Raw genomic sequence first — 16847 nt, 5'->3', positions numbered from 1 at the left:
TAATCACCATCAGCTACAACGCGCTTCTGACATCGGCTGTAAAGTTGCCTGGAACTGTCAGGAAAGGCTTCTTGTGCATTCGCTCCTAGCACCGTGGTCAGGCCGGACGTCTGTGAAGTGGAAGCCCTTCAGTGCTAATTTAAGGCGGGTTACGAAAAAGAAGTTTGCCGACGCCATTTGGAGAATAAGGAGGGTGGTGAAGAACAGTCACCTCGCACTGAGCATGACAGTTGAGCGCGCAGGCGTTGAGGACATCTAACAGCGCGTGAGCGCGGTGCTTCCAGAGATTCCGCAAGAAGCGTTTGCCTGCAGTTCACGCCAGCTTTACGGCAGATGTCAGACGTACGTTTCAGCTGACGGTGATTACTCTACAGACCAGTAAGCGTATTTTGTTTGTAACTCTGGTTTCCTTTATTTTCGGAGACCGTTTACCGAATATTTCGGACGTACCATGTGCAAAATAAAACAGAAAGCAAAATAAAAACTCTCAGATGTGATGGGGTTTCCGTCGCTATGGTAACAGCGCAGTACTGCGTCATCGTGTCGCTCTTCTGTGGCAATCAGTAAATCCAGACACGAGATTACTATCATTCAGGTCTTCAGCAGTAAATCTATTCGTGGTTCAAAATGGTTCAAATGGCTCTGAGCACTATGGGACTCAACTGCTGTGGTCATAAGTCCCCTAGAACTTAGAACTACTTAAACCTAACTAACCCAAGGACATCACATACATCCATGCCCGAGGCAGGATTCGAACCTGCGACCGTAACGGTCGTGCGGTTCCAGACTGTAGCGCCTTTAACCGCTCGGCCACTCCGGCCGGCTCTATTCGTGGTGCCATCACTGGTAATGAACAACTAATACTGCTGGAAAAAAAAACCGAGACAGAACCGATGTACTACGTGTAAGGTTGAGGACGAAGAGTGAAATGGGCATTACTGTTATCAGCCACAAGTACTCCGAGTGACGGCCAAACAAGTCTGTTACCAAATAAGACGCACTGCGCATACCGCCCACGTGTGCAACACAGACGAAAAGCTAACTGGAGCAAGAAACCAAACGAACTGCAACGGCATGCCATCTCCATCCACGACGAAAATGTCTAGGAAAGCACTGTGGTATTCAAAAGAATCTTCGGGTTGGCCAGTGCTTTACTTATTAGTATTAACAGTCCATTCCGTCATCAAACATTAAAATAAACCTGAATTTGCATTTACAAACCCGGCTGCACCGCTTCTCCACCTGCAGTAAAAAGGAAAGTACTGACCCGAATTGACACTATCAGAGTACCGCCTGTGACAAGCAGTCCTTACTGACGCAATGCTTCCGCGGAGCAGATATTATGAAAGGCAAATGAACTGCGAACGATTCTGCCATATCACACAGTTCTCTCTTTCGTATGCACCTGGCGATGAAACATAACTTATTACTTGTCAAATTCGTAGTGTTAACTTTACTAGTACACATGAAATCAGGGCTACAAGTTCTCCACAAGATCACCTCGCCAATCGATTTCAGTCATTAGAACTTTAGCAATGTACGAAGCTACTACGCCCACTATCTCAGAAAATTCTTTACGGAACGAGTCGAAGAAGATGGAGGCGCCTTTCAATTAAGAGCGCCTGTGACCGCCTGTTGGTAGGCCCCACCTTTGCGAGCATTTTCCTCTATTGGGGTTGCTTCTCAAGCGTGCTACGCGACAGAACAACAAGAATTTGGAGCGGAATTGCTCGGGGCGTGCGCACTGCCGTTCTGGAGTCGGGAGACCACAGTGGCAGGGAGGGTTCCGCACGCAGCAGTCTCTCTCGGTTACCGGACGCCTTGGCAACGCGTCAGCAAGCCATGCATGCGTTGCTGTGCGGCCAGCCTTGCGTTCCGCTGAGCACACAGTTTGCCTCCACACGCTCTGACCGCCACGGGTTAGCCAGTGGCGAGGTCGCAGTTTGCCAGTGAAATACGACGACGCTGCTCCAACACGGTACCGTAGTTTCCTACGGACTGCAGCACACCACATCGATTCCCGCTGCAACGAGCCTGGCAAACAGCAGTTAATATCGCGCCGCAACGCGGGTTCAAAGCTCGCCGAGATTACGTTCTGGGTTACGCGGCATTCACCTAGCGAGGTGGAGCGGTGGTTTGAAGCAGGGTTTCCACACGCAACCCAACAGATCACGTCATCGAAGTTGGATGTGCAAACACAAACGTTCGGGAGGCTTCGTCACGTATAATCTGCTATTCTGTATCGTAAAAAGCTGCTATCTCCTCTACGAAGTGTGGGGCGGCGTGTGGAATAATAGTTTAATGTTCCTATTATTTATTTAATGCTGTTGTTTGCCGTTCTCAACACTGGCTCTCTAACTACAATGTTGGCAACCAGAAAGTGATTAGCAAAATGTGAAGCCTGTAATTAGAATTCCTAGTGCCCACTTCATCTGAGAAATACATTTATAGCTACAGCTTATAGCTCTGAGGAATTAGGAGATTGTCTGGGATTCATAACCAAAAACCATTCTCTCTAAAATGTTCACTATATTCTGAGTCACAGACCAAAGAGAATCCACACAATCCAACTACCAGAGCAGTTCAGAGTCTAATGCGCTGATGCAACTATAACTGTTCAAATTAAATGTTTAAGTGAACGATCGCCATAATTTGATGATAATGTTCATCAAACGCCACGCTAATAATGGTAGAATGTCTGTCCTGCGGCGGCACGTGAAAATACGACATACGCAAACTAAAGATAGATCATTAACGTCATCCCAAAATTAACACTCCACTCAAAAACGATTTTATGGTTACGCGTATCCCGAGTAATTTACTCCCGGCACAGGTGGTGCGCTATTCAGCGTCTGGAGAGAACTGGGGCCTTTCTTCCTCGCGCAGCGTTCTTACATATAAAGCCGCGGTGCGGACGGCTAAGGGAACGCCTGGTCAAATCTGCTCTCCCGACTAGCCGCTCGGCTAGTAATGCATCACTTTAAGTTATCGAATAAATCATTGCTTCCTTTGCTGATGGCCGATGAAGCTCTCAATTTCAATGTGCAATCAGCACACAGGTAAGTAATCATAATAAAAGTCTGACGTGGCTAAGTCAAATATTTTGGGCGAGATAATTAATTTAACTACACTACAGCAGTAGACGAGCTCTGAACTTGCCCTTTGGAGATACGCTATCGCTATAGTTTTATAGTTATTCAGTTGAAACTTCTCACATCTTTATGATTATAGCGAATCTCCCTTCTACTTAAATTTAAACATCCTAGCTTTATTTAATCGCCTACTTAATCTATCTTGCTTCCCTTAATTTTTAAGATAAAAACCAGAAAATCATGAATTTCAACTAAAATTGTAATTTGTGAGATCCAGAATACTGTTTCTACTAAATTATTATGCAAAAGGAATCTAAATATAAATTTTTAGGTTTCTAGCTCTTTCTTGTTGCACCAATGATTTTTACAGAAAAACGTCCAAATTTCGAAAATGGTTAAAGTTATTGAACTGATATTCAACACATATTGATTTAGTATTACTCCTGACATGCTAGAAACGTTTCAGGTTATTTACTGGATTTTTAAAGTATTCCGCAACATTTATGACGTCAGAGCTAGTTACAGCGGACTGGCTGGCACACAATGGAAAGACTGATGTGAATTTTATACGGCGTGAGTAGGCTGCTTCCCTACAGAAGGGTGTGACAGCAAGACAGAGGAACTCAAATACGTCCACAGCGAGTACATGGTGAATTTTCTAACGCATTCTAATAGTTTTTGACTCTCATAGCTGCCTAGTTATGCGATATACACTTTTTTTCTAATAGAAGTGTATACTGTTTCTGTGGAATGAGGACTTCACTGAGATAACATGCGTGGAACTTGTTCAACTACTGCGTTGGTGCACAAGTTGTAAGCGTTTTTTTCCATTAGTTAACATATACACATAACGGAGACTTCAGTCATTAATGATATATTCTGCTTCACTATTTACAAGAGTCTCCCAATAGTGGGGTAGCGTTTCGATTCCGCGACTGCAGAAATAACGTCGTTTTGAGGAGAAGTCGTCGAACCACGTTCGGAGCGCATTTTCACCCTGAAAAGAAGTTCCCTGAAGGTTCTACATCTACATCGATACTCTGGAAATCACATTTAAGTGCCTGGCAGAGGATTCATCGAACCACCTTCACAATTCTCTATTATTCCAGTCTCGTATAGCGCGCAGAAAGAATGAACACTTACATCTTTCCGTACGAGCTCTGATTTCCCTTATTTTATCATAGTGATCGTTTCTACATATGTAGGTTGGCGCCAGCAAAATATTTCCACATTCGGAGGAGAATGTTGGTGATTGGAATTTCGTGAGACGATTCCTCCGCAATGAAAAACGCCTTTGTTTTAATGATGCCCATCCCAAATCCTGTATCATTTAAGTGACTCTCTCTCCTCTATTTCGCGATGATACAAAACCCGATGTTCTCTGTCCATCCTATCTGGTAAGGATAATACACCGCGCTGCAGTATTCGAAAAGAGGACCGATCGACAAGCGTAGTGTAGGCAGTCTCCTTACGAGATCTGTTACATTTCCTAAGTGTCCTGCCAGTAAAACGCAATCTTTGGTTAGCCTTCCCCACAACATTTCCTGCGTCTTCCTTCCAAATTAAGCTGTTCCCAACTGAAATTCCTAGGTATTTAGTTGACTGATTTATCGTGTAACTGAAGTTTAACGAATTCCTTTTAGCACTCATACGGATGATCTCGCACTTTTCGTTATTTAGGTTCAATTGCCAATTTTCGCACCACACATGTATCTTTTCTAAATCGTTTTGTGATTTGTTTTGATCTGACGACTTTACTAGTCGATAAACTACAGCGTCATCTGCAAACAACCTGAGACGGCTGCTCTGATTGTCAGGTTGGACAGCGTAAGAGGAGAAAATCTGAAGGCGCGAGATTAGGTGAATAAGGTGGTTGCGGAATGATTTCCCAATCCAAATAACGCATGGTGTTGTAAGTCTAGCAGGATGCGGCCGGGCGTTGTCGTGGAGTTTTCACTTGACGCAGCCATCCCGGTCGTCGTTCTTGGATTGCGTCTACAAGACGTCACAGCTGTTGACAATAAACGTCAGCAGTAATGGTTTCTTCTTCGAGAAGCTGTTCGTAGCACACCACACTGCCGTTTTCCCACGGACAACATTATCTTTTGTGGATGCGCGCAGGTCGAGTTTGGACTCGACCACTCCCCTCTTTTCCTTACACCATTTCTCATCACCAGTAACGATACGGTACGGTACGGTACAGGAAGGCCGGTGTTGTTCAGGAGCCAACTGATGACCAGCAAGCAGTGATGCACATCTGGCCACGTGCTCATTTCTGTGATTTTGGTTTCGAGCATGCGAGACCCGATTTTTGAACCTTCCCCATGGCACGTAAATGTTGCGCAGTTCATCACATTTGCCACTTCTCGCGCACACTGACGTGTATCACTGTCGTTTAATGTTCTAAAACGATTTTCGTCAAACCTCGAAGGTCTTCCAGAACGTGGAGAGTCACTAATATCGAAACGATCTTCCTTAAAACGAGAAAACCATTTTCTTGCCGTGCTCTGTCCACTGGCATTATCCCCATACACGGTGCAAATGTTTCTGGCTCCCGTCTACTGAACTGTAAGTGAAGAATATGTGGGAAATGTTCGGATTTCACCACTTGAGACTCCATTTTCAAGCGGCCGCAGCTCCGCTCACTATCTCCATTTCACAAACTGACAATATGTAAACTCAAATAGTAACACTGAACTACAAACAAAAAAAGGACAATCGATAAACAAACCCACAGCAACCGGAATACCAACAAGCGAAACAAAAACGCTACGAAGTTTTGAATCAACTCAATAGTTACAAGATTGCAGGGCCACAAACCACAGTCGCGCACTCAGCAGATATGCTCCCACAAATGTCTGTCCAACACCATCAAATTTAAGCAACGGCGTAAATCAGATGCTGTTATTGTACTTATTATTACGACTGTCCCATCATTCCACGTTATTTTTACAAACATGCTGACGGTTATTAGTTGTATCATAACTACTGTAAACATTTCACAATATATCTCATACTATCTAGTAGTAGTAATCAACCAAAAACAGAACTCTACTTATAGTTGCCTGCAGATCACTTCGTTCAAGAAAGGATCCCGGGTTATTGGAGTATATGCTGCAGTACTGGCAGTATACTGAGCCAACTCTTGATAGCATCAAATGGTCATAAATGCCTTTAAAGGCCTAAACAATTAAATCAAACCAAGGCTTTTGACGAAGATTTCTAGAGGAAGAAGAATTTCATTTGGCCTATTAAAATTATATGGAAGCACACAAACTGCATTTGAAAGTTCACTGAATAACGTACTAAATGAACGTACAGTACCATATCTCAAACATAGCAACAAAATAACTTTATTTGCTAATTTGCCGGACCTCGAACACGTTTTATTTTCTATTATTTAGTTCTCTGTGTCGCTTTCATATCTGAATCACTGAATTATTTCAGTCGCTGGCGTATTGAGAGAGATGCCACTGGAAATTTGATCGCAGCCCCCCCCCCCCCCCTCCCCGCAAGATACCACAGTTCCACCATTAGCTGTGGGGTTCCTTTAGCTGCATGTGGAACGCTGGTTAATCACACTTGATTAGTTCTCCAAAGAGAGGGGGTTCAAATCAGCGTGTTCTTATTGACACTTACGCTGTTCGTATTTTTCTCAAACGCTCGTTTTTGTTCATCAGAGCAACACCCCACGCTTAAATAGCTCGGTGACGATTAGACGGTCTAATCTTCCTTTCCTCCTACATTTAGTATTACGACTAACAACCGCCACTGACGTCTTGAGGACAACGTAGAAAAATGTTCCCTTCCTTATACAGAAACGCTGTAGGCGAACAGCTGTTACATGCTGCACCGTAAAACGAGGAAATGGACCGGCAAGCCAAGTCAGAAAACCGATGTGATGGCAGTAGTTTGCCGAGTCACTGCTCAGCCAAGTTAGTACCACTTAAACGGACAAGCTGCAGCGAAGTTGAAGGCCGTCGCTGAGTAGTTGCAATTCTCCGCCAGCAGTACCCAAGTAATGGTGTTTGTTGCCGTGATTCACCGTAGCCGAGCTCGCCTTCTCGTGGTAATTCACGCCGCCGCTCGTGAGAACTGGCGGCCCCAAACAAATAAATCCCGCACTCACTCGCCCGAGCTGGACGGACGCCAGGGTCCACCGCTGACGTCACTTCAGTCCACCAAGGCAGTGATGTGTGACGTCACGGATTTAAGAACCATCTGCCTGCGTAGAGCGTGCTTCGCGCTAAAGAACATCGCATGCGTTGTCTGGCGTGACTTCGCGTGACGAGGGCAAGTTAAAAAGTGAAGACAAATATTTTTAGAGAGAAACTTCTTTGGTAGGTAACATCATTCCTCCACAATTTCCCCTCAAACTTTCTGCACTTGGTCCACCTCTCGACAAATTTCCCAGTTCCGCAGTGGAAGCATTTCCGGGGGGTCGTGCAGGTGCACTCTCGCATCGCCACCACAACCTCGTCATTAGATGAAAAATTTCATTTATGCAGCAGTTCCTTCATTTGGACCAAAAAGATGTAAATCGCTTGGAGCTACGTCACAACCATACGATGGGTCTACCAGCAGCCCAAAGTCAACTTTTTGAACTCACTGAATCGTTTCGTAGCTGTGTGCGTGCTAGCATTATACTGACAAAAAAGAAATTTCACACTTCCGACATCTTCCGTCTCTCTCTTTCCCCCCATCTTGCTTCTGGATTTTAGATCTCGCTCACTATCGGGTGTTTGACATTTAGACTTGTCACGAATGTGCACTGGGCCATTCAGATACGAAAATACGGTTTTCAGTAACACTCCTGCAGAATCTCTGCTCCTGAGCTTTTCTGGAGGACACGGAGACGGATGTTGTCAAACCGCGGTCCGCTGCTTAGCCTGTGACAGACCCAAGTCTCATCGACGGTTACTATACGGCTGAGACGGTCTTCTCCTTCCTCTTCGAAATTCCTTGAATTCGATTGTGACATTTGCAACCGTTCCTGTTTCTACTATCTGCCTCTCAGTTGGCGATGGACCAAACCCTGCGATAGATCACAGATTTGTGGACGGCTGCAAATGCTGTCCTCCCACGACGATTATCAATAATCATTCAGTCGGCTGTCTCGACGTGGATGGCCCACCTGAGCGCTCTTCGTGGCACACAGACACGTTTACGTTTAAGGCGGTTAAATTTTCCGTTCACTCAGGTAGCCCCCACCATGCAGGAGATGCATTCTGAAGCGAGTGATCTCCACAGCTTTAGTCCCTTAAGAGTACAGAAAATGATTCTCCTCCCTTATTTCTCACTTTTTTCATACCTTCTTGTGTCGTGCTCTTCAGTCCTGAGACTGGTTTGATGCAGCTCTCCACGCTACTCTACCCTGTGCAAGCTTCTTCATCTCCAAATACCAACTGCAACCTACATCCTTCTGAATCTGCTCAGTATATTCATCTCTTGGTCTCCCCCTACGATTTTTACCCTCCACGCTGCCTTCCAATATTAAATTGGTGATCCACTGATGCCTCAGAACATGCCCTACGTATCCAGGAATACTTAGGCACTCTTCATAAAGTGTCCTAAAATCACTGTGGAAGCACGGATAGAGCTATTCACTGAACCAACGTTTAGTAAAGCAATTTCCGATGATCGAGAACTGCCGGCCGCGGTGGTCTCGCGGTGCTAGGCGCGCAGTGCGGAACCGTGCGACTGCTACGGTCGCAGGTTCGAATCCTGCCTCGGGCATGGATGTTTGTGATGCCCTTAGGTTAGTTAGGTTTAAGTAGTTCTAAGTTCTAGGGGACTTATGACCACAGCAGTTGAGTCCCATAGTGCTCAGAGCCATTTGAACCATTTTTTGATCGAGAACTACGATCACGCCCAGCAGCGGAAACGCTAATCTGAAGAACTCTGTTCAGCAAACGACGTGCAGCGCCCTCAGTCTCTGGTTTACGTTCGGTCTACGGTGGCAACTCACCGACGTCATCTTGCCGTGTTTTGTTTTCTTTTGTTTTAGGGTGCAAATACAACTCAGATGATACGCGGCCAATGACACGTTTTAACAAAGACGAAAGGAGAAGACAATCCAAGACTCAGCGCTGGCAGCGATTCGGGCAGAGGCCTCCCGCGCACTGCAGGCGATAGTCGGTCCACGATCAATTAATGTTCGCACGAGCAGACTGACCGACTGAGCTCGTGTGGTTCGTGGTGAGAATGACGAGGCTAGTCTGATATTAATGTGTCTGTTATAAGCAGCGCAACGATCTTCGCTTCCTCACAAGCAACGCATCAGCATGTTACGAGTACCTGCTTACAGTGAAAAGCTACTGCATCGTTTACTTAATGAGGTGGCATTTTGGGAACCACATACACTTAGCGCAATATGAGGTAGCACTAGCACAGTACATTTAATGTTGACAGTGTCCGGCTCTTCGACAGCATTGTTTTAACATGAAAAGCTGTCCTGAAACCATCGCATTGCTTCACTAGGCATAGTTCTGTTGGAAATAGCTTGCCTTTTCCTGCCTTCGGGATTTGTCTTCCCCTTAGCCCGTTTATGCAATTATTTCCGAGAAACTAAAACAATTTGCAGAAAATATCAAGGGAGACTATCAGAATGGATTCCATGCAAACCTTAAGCTATTGACAACGTGTTTGCTCTTAAGCGAATTCTTGAGAAACGCTGTGAAATACTCGTAGTGTTCATAGACTTTCAAAGAGCTTACGAAAATATCCATTGACACGGTCTCTACAAAATCTTGAAGGAGTTCCGAAGGTCAAATTCACAGAAGAGATTGAGCCTGCATGAGTGAGTCAAGAGCGACATTAAGAACTGGAAGAGGCACTGTCACGCGTACTGCTTAGTCCTATCCTGGAGAAAGTCTTCCGATAAAAGCAAAGTTGAAGAGTGTAATGGGCTGCGAATGGAAGGTAACATGTTTGAGACATTTGTTTGCGCAGACGACAGTGTATTAGTGAGTGAGAGTGAACAAGATCTCCGGTATATGTACGAAAGTGTAACCATAGTAAGGCAGTATTATTGATCAATAAACAAAAGCAGAACATATACAAGTAGGGAGGACCAAATATGTTCAAGAGAACTTCACAGTTGACAGGCAAAAGTTCAAGTCCGTTTATCAGTTTAGGTACCTTGGAAATTGGTACAATTGCTATAATCAAATACCAATAGATGTAAATGAAAGAATCTCTGATGCGTCCAATGTATATATTCCCTAAGAGATACGTTCAAGTCTAAGGTCATATCACATTCTGCGGAAGTGAAGATCTACAATACCGCTGAACGCCTTACTGTCCTCTACGGTTCAGAAAGCTGGACACTAACTAACAGGGAGATACAAATGGTTCCGCCATACAAAAGAATGGCTATGAATAGAATCTGAAGGCCGGTGAGAGACGGAGATACTTAGAGAGCAAGAAACTATGATGACAGATTATGAGATCATGAACCAGCCCAACGTTTTACAAAATCCAAAGAACAGAGGATTCCAGCGGACACATCACGTAATCTGTGTGCCAGACATTCGACTTCCTAAACAAGCTTTCATTGCCTACATTTTAAAAAACCCTGGGTAGGTCAATAAAAAAGTGGGAAGAGAACGTAAAGAAGGAGGCGGAAACTCTGAATGCAGTCAACTGACAGGAGACGGCAGACAGACACAATGCAGTGGAGACTGATTCCTCATGCAGTGCACAGTGTACAGAGCCGGTGACCGCTGGCTACGTAAGTTAGCAAGTTGCAGGGGAAGCTACGGCTGAACGTGGAAATAATCATAGGACCAAGCTAGAACTGAACCCAGGACACTTAACTGACATGGAAACAGAAGGTATTTTGACCTGCGTCCCGCAATTACGTTTTCTGAAGCGTCTCACACGAAATGTAGAAATTCCTAACTAGTTGACGTTTCCAAGATACGACCAACACATACGGAAAGGTAACAGTCAGTTAAGACAGTTTCAGATGGCTCTAAGACTGTAAAATTAGCTTTTTCTCGTATGAATACTGTACAGGAAACATCGACAAAAATGTCCTGAAAGTGAGATGCGTTCAGCTTAAAAGTAACATACCACATGTGCAAAAGGAACGAAACAGACACCAACCGCCGCATTAGAAAGTTAAGAATGCATCTCGCGGCAAAAGAAATGGCTGAAAATTAGAACAAGATCTAGGAACGTTTCGACCAGGTACTACTATCAGTCATCAAGGGGACAAAAAGAGAGGAAGGAATTCCTAATTGAAAGCTATACACGGTTCAATGTGCTTACTGCGACTATATTAACATTCAGGATAACTCCAAGACGTGTAGTAATATTGCTGATGTACCTTGTGCACGTATTACGTAGCCTACGATCACTCCAGAAGATTTAAGCAATAAACCCAGGAAAAAGGACTACTGCACGGTGTGTGTGTAGGGTGGGGAGGGGGGAGGGGAGGGGAGGAAACAGCGCCCAGTGCTGCGAGGCCACCGCTGAGTTCATCGCAACACCCACGGGCGGTAATTTATTCCTGACAACGGCTCTGGCCCTTGGTGAGCTGAGTCCTGTTTTATGTCTGTTGGCATTCCAACGCCTTTTAATCCGTTACACGAAAAGAAAGAAAAGTCACAGAGCTTAGCGTATTTCACATAAACTTCTGTTACGCACTGTGTAACAGACACTTCATTTCATACTTGGAAGCAGGCTTTCTGCGTAAGTACATCCGTTCGCTAGGCGTGGTGTACCGTAATATTAGCAATTATTGTCTCTTGAAGATAATTTGTGGTAAAGCAATTCGCACTGTTCCCTTATTTATGCAACGAGTTGAAGAAATACAAAAATAAACATAATCTAAATATGCTGAAAGAGCCCAAGTCTAGATCAGTACAGATGCATAAGCAATTGTATTAAACCGTGCCACTATCGACCCGTGGGTGAATTAGAATATTGATACTTATGATTTGACATACTTTCCATCAGGTTATTGGTAGCTGATTGTAAACAGAAAGAAACTCGATGCGCATAAATACACGAACATTTCCGGTGACTTTCAGCTAAGGGGTAAGCGGCGAACAACAGTCACTGGAATCAGTGACGGTCTTCAAGCACCTTAGGAGTTTCTGCCCGTAGCGACGTAAGGTGGGACGACCGCGTGAATTCAGCAATTGGGTAGGCAGCCATCAGACTCAGACTTATTGCAAGAACCCCAGCCCAGAGAAAATCACGTCAAATCGACCAATTCTGAGGTACTGTCCATCCATTTGGGATCCTTACTTAATTGGATTCATAGAACAGACAGGAAACAGTCAAAGAAGAGTTGCACGATTCATCAGAGGTTTGTTTACTGAGCGTGTATGTGTCACAGCAAAGCGCAGCAAGGCGTTACAAGAGAGACGCTGAGCAAGGCAGAAATTATTACAAAATTCCGTCAACCCACATTCCAAAATGAATAAAGCAAAAAGCTACTTATTCAGACATTTTTCTCACACAAGCCGTGACCGGAAAAAAACATAAAACGGGGCACCAGCTCGGAAAGGGGACAGATGGGACGGGAGGAAGGGTCGAGCAGGGAACTTCTTCAAAGGAACCATCCACGCATTGACTTTAGTAATGGATACCCGGTTAGTGAGTAAACGACTGCAAGCAATATCTTCTTCTGGCACCCGTTGGCCAGTGTAAGACTGCCTTTAAGTTAACTACATACAGGAGTTGGACAAAAATATGGAAACAGCGTTAGTAATTCACGGTGGAACACAAATGCAGAGGCTAGCCAAGCCTGCAATTTGAGCTGCTATATTTGACCAGGGATGCAAATGCTCATAACAGGAAAACGTGGTGCCGAACCCATAAAACTTGGCCTATGATTTCACAGTTTCCAAATCCTCGCCGAGTTTACGTCACAAGAGTGAAACATGGCGGAGGTTCTGTGATAATTTGGGCAGCCATATCGTGTAATTCCACTATGCAAGGTCATGTTGATGCCAAGGTTATGTGATCATTTTGGCAGATCAGTTTCATCCCATAATACAATGTTTGTCCCCTTGGTGACGATGTATCCCCAAGACGACAGCGCCCCCTGTTCACACAGCTCGCATCATCCGGGACTGCTTTTGTGAGCGCGAGGATGAACAGTCAAACCTCCTCTGGAGTCACCAGATCTCAATATTTTTGTGCCTTTGGGGCCTACTTTGGAGAGACTAGTGCGTGACTGCTATCCACCCCCATCGTCGTTATCTCAAGTTGCCACTATTTTGGACGAACAATGGTGTGTAGGATTCCTTTGAAGACTGTACAGAATCTGTATTTATCCATACAGGGACGAGTGGAAGCTGTTCTAAATGTCAACGCACCCCCCCCCCCACCCCACCCCACCACCACCACTGCGCGCGCGCCACATACACACCTTGTTGTTTTTGATGTTTCTATATTTTTTTCACCCCCACGGAATTAGCTTGCTTTGCCTCGATGTCTTCCAGTCTTGACATTTACATATGAATTTCCATTTCTTGAAAATAATTTGCGATTTGTACAAGGATGTCGAGCTTACCAACAGGTGCTTCAGATTAAAGAGTTATGAATGGTCATACTATCCACACAGAAAGAGGAGAAGACTTAGATGCTATGGAGGTGTTCATAACAACACCCATTATGATTTCGCATTCCTATTAGGCCTACTGATGAATTACAGCGTCAAGGAAACATGAACTCTTCGTACAACGTTCTGTGCGGTGTCAACGAGTTAATACTTGTAAAAGTGCCATCCTCACGCCAGATCAGAGGCAAACACTCATCTGTCAAGATGTTAACTACAATAAAGTTTGTTTTCCTCTTCTTCTTCTTCTTCTTCTTCTTCTTCCTCCTCTTCTGCTGTCCAAACACAGCTCTCCACGCTAATGCATCCCGTACGAGCCTTTTCATCTTTGCGTTAACTACCGCAACCTACATTTTCCTGAATCTGCTTATTGTATTCGGCTTTTTTGTCTCCTCCTACAATTTTTACCGTCTACAATAAACTATATTATCACGTCAACGGTTCCTTCATGCCTGCGGATGTGTCCTATCAACCACTCTCTTCTTTTAGTCTAGTAATTCCATAAAATTCTGTTTTCTGTAATTCATTTCAGTACTTCCGTGTTACTTACGCGATCTACCCATGTGATTTTCAGCATTCTTCTATCGGACCACATTTTAAAAGCTTTTATTCTCTTGTTGTGAGAACTTCTATTGGTCGAAGTTTCACTTCCGTACAAGACTACACTCCAGCCAAATACTTTCGCAAAAGAGTTCCTAGCATTTAAGTGTACATTTAATGTTAAGAAATTCCTGTTGCTTTTGCCAGTTTGCATTTTATATCCCTCCTGCTTCGTCCATCGTCAGTTATTTTGCTGCCCAAATACCGAAGCTCTGCTGCTTTCAGTGTGTCACGTTTCCTAATCCACTCCCCTCACCATCGCCTAATTTAATTCCACTACATCCCATTACCCTTTTTTTCGATGTTCATATTATAATTGAAGACGCTATCGATACTGTTCAAATGCTCTTTCATGTCCGACAGAAGTATAATGTCATCATCAAAACTGAAAATTTTTATTTCCTCTCCTGCATTGTAATATACGTTACTAGTGCTACAGTTAGTGAACGGTAAAATATATTTTAATAGCAGTATGAGGTTTTCAGGAAGCCAAAGAAAAGTAACATACGGGGCAACTGAAGGAATATGTTACTTCAGTACGATTCCAGGGGCCACGTACTTTGACAAAAAAACCTTCGTCAATATTTCTCTAGAAAACTTTCAAAGCTATCGACATAGATCACTTTCATTAAGAATGGGACTACTTTTTTCAACCACAATAAGAACAACACAAGTAACTATTGTGTGTGCTTCACCTCAGAAGCAGCTCAGGAACTTTCACAAGCAGGAACGAAACCAACATCACGTTCTGGGTTAAGGGTCAAAGCGGAACTAAACAGAAGGAAGAAGTAGTCGGCTGGGCTACGGAAGCAGCGTACTACGGATCAATGAAACGTGACAAACTATCAGCACATGACTTCGTACGTAGTATAACCGCCAAACTTTGGGATCAGTAGAATGACAAGCCACATCTGTAACACAAAAGCAAAGGAAATAGATTAGGCAAGTGTGGTCCCCAGTCTGCGAAAACATCTTTGGTATGACGAAAGTAATCGCAGCAGAAACTTCGAGGTGACAATATTACTTCTCACATTTAATCACGGCAGGTTCCGCGAACAGCTATTTCGAATCAGTATCGTCCAATTTTCATACTGTAACTGCGGATCTGAAGAAGACCTCAAACCTTATTTTCTTCGGCTGCCCTCGAACACACGAAATCGTTACAGGAAGTGGTGTCGTCGGAAAACAAGCTACCAACGAACGTGGAAAAATTTTTAGTGACAAACAATATAACCATATAAGGACAACCACACAATTTCTTATCAGAAAGTCAATGATAGATGAATTAACAAGTGATCATATAAGAAAATCATCTTCAATATCATCACGTTGTTACACAAAAATTGCTTTGCGTGTAATTATGTAACGTTAATTTGTTCTGTATTATGTTACGCGTCTCCAACACGTATTAATCATTTTATGATCTAAGGTCTTTCCTTGGCCGCGTTTGCTTCCTAATATTTAACAAGAATTGTGGTTCCGCCTTAAGAAAACAATTTTTTTTGTTTTCCTACCCATATCTGTTTCGGCGAAGTTTCTCCAGCTTCAGTACGTTTTATTTACTATCTTGTTATTAAATATTGAGTCCCACGGCCTTGCCGGAGTAGTAATACCGAGTCCCGTCAGAACACCGAAGTTGAGCGCTTTCAGGCTTGGCTACCACTTGTATTGGCGATCGTCAGGGTCTGACGAGCGCTGCCGGTAAGCGGGGTGCACTCAGCCCTTGCGAGGCCAGCTGAGCAGCTACCTGAGTGAGAAGTGACGGCTCCGCTCACGAAAGCTGACCAAGGCCGGGAGAGCGGTGTGTTGGCCACATACCCCTCCATATCCGCATCCAGTGACGCCTATCGTCTGAGGATGACACGGCGGTCGGTCGGTATCCTTTGGGCCTTCGGAGGCCTGTTCGGATGGAGTATTATAATCACATATTAGTGTTGACAAGTCTCTCGTATCTGCAGCACAGCTACAATTATTGCCTTCCAGTACGTCATTTTTTGTATATCTCGCATTTTCGTGCTTCCACATGGTATCTAAGTGGTACTCCACTCAAAACACCACGTAGAAGCACGAAAATGCAAGATCTATAAAAAAAAAATGACACTGGAAGGCAATAGTTCTAGCTGTGCTGCAAATACCAGACAAGAATTGTGAACACCAATACGTAATGATAATAAATAAAACCCACTGAAGCTGGAGAAACAAGCTTCTCTGCAACACTTATGGATAGCAAAACAAGAAAAATTGTGTTTCTTCGAGACATAATCACATTTCCTTACTACAATACATGTATTCGTAAATAAAACATGTGGTGGCTAGCTGTATGGGTTATGTCCACTAGTCAATAAATAAACAAAACTATTGTTTATAACTTTCAGTTCTTAGCATCTATGTAAACAACATTCGTTCAAATGTTATTGTCCTCCTGAGGACGGAATTTACGATAACAATTTTACACTACCAGGTCGACGACAAGCAAGCGACTGAAATTCACGCGAACTTTTTATGCTGCAGAGACGTAAACCGTAGCACAGGGCCAGTGGTTTCACCAGTGACGTATGGTGCGGCGTTTCCAGGGCAGC

At 44.1% G+C, this 16847-nt stretch overlaps 1 protein-coding gene across 6 annotated transcripts in view; it reads right to left on the bottom strand.

Annotated features, from left to right (window-relative positions):
• The window catches only part of LOC126202245 (phosphofurin acidic cluster sorting protein 2), a 732246-nt gene that overhangs the window by 375983 nt on the left and 339416 nt on the right, over window positions 1–16847 (bottom strand). The window lies entirely within an intron of this gene.

Source organism: Schistocerca nitens, chromosome 1, assembly GCF_023898315.1.
Source record: "Schistocerca nitens isolate TAMUIC-IGC-003100 chromosome 1, iqSchNite1.1, whole genome shotgun sequence".
NCBI classification, from domain to species: Eukaryota; Metazoa; Arthropoda; class Insecta; order Orthoptera; family Acrididae; genus Schistocerca; species Schistocerca nitens.
This window is presented reverse-complemented; position numbering and strand designations above follow the sequence as displayed.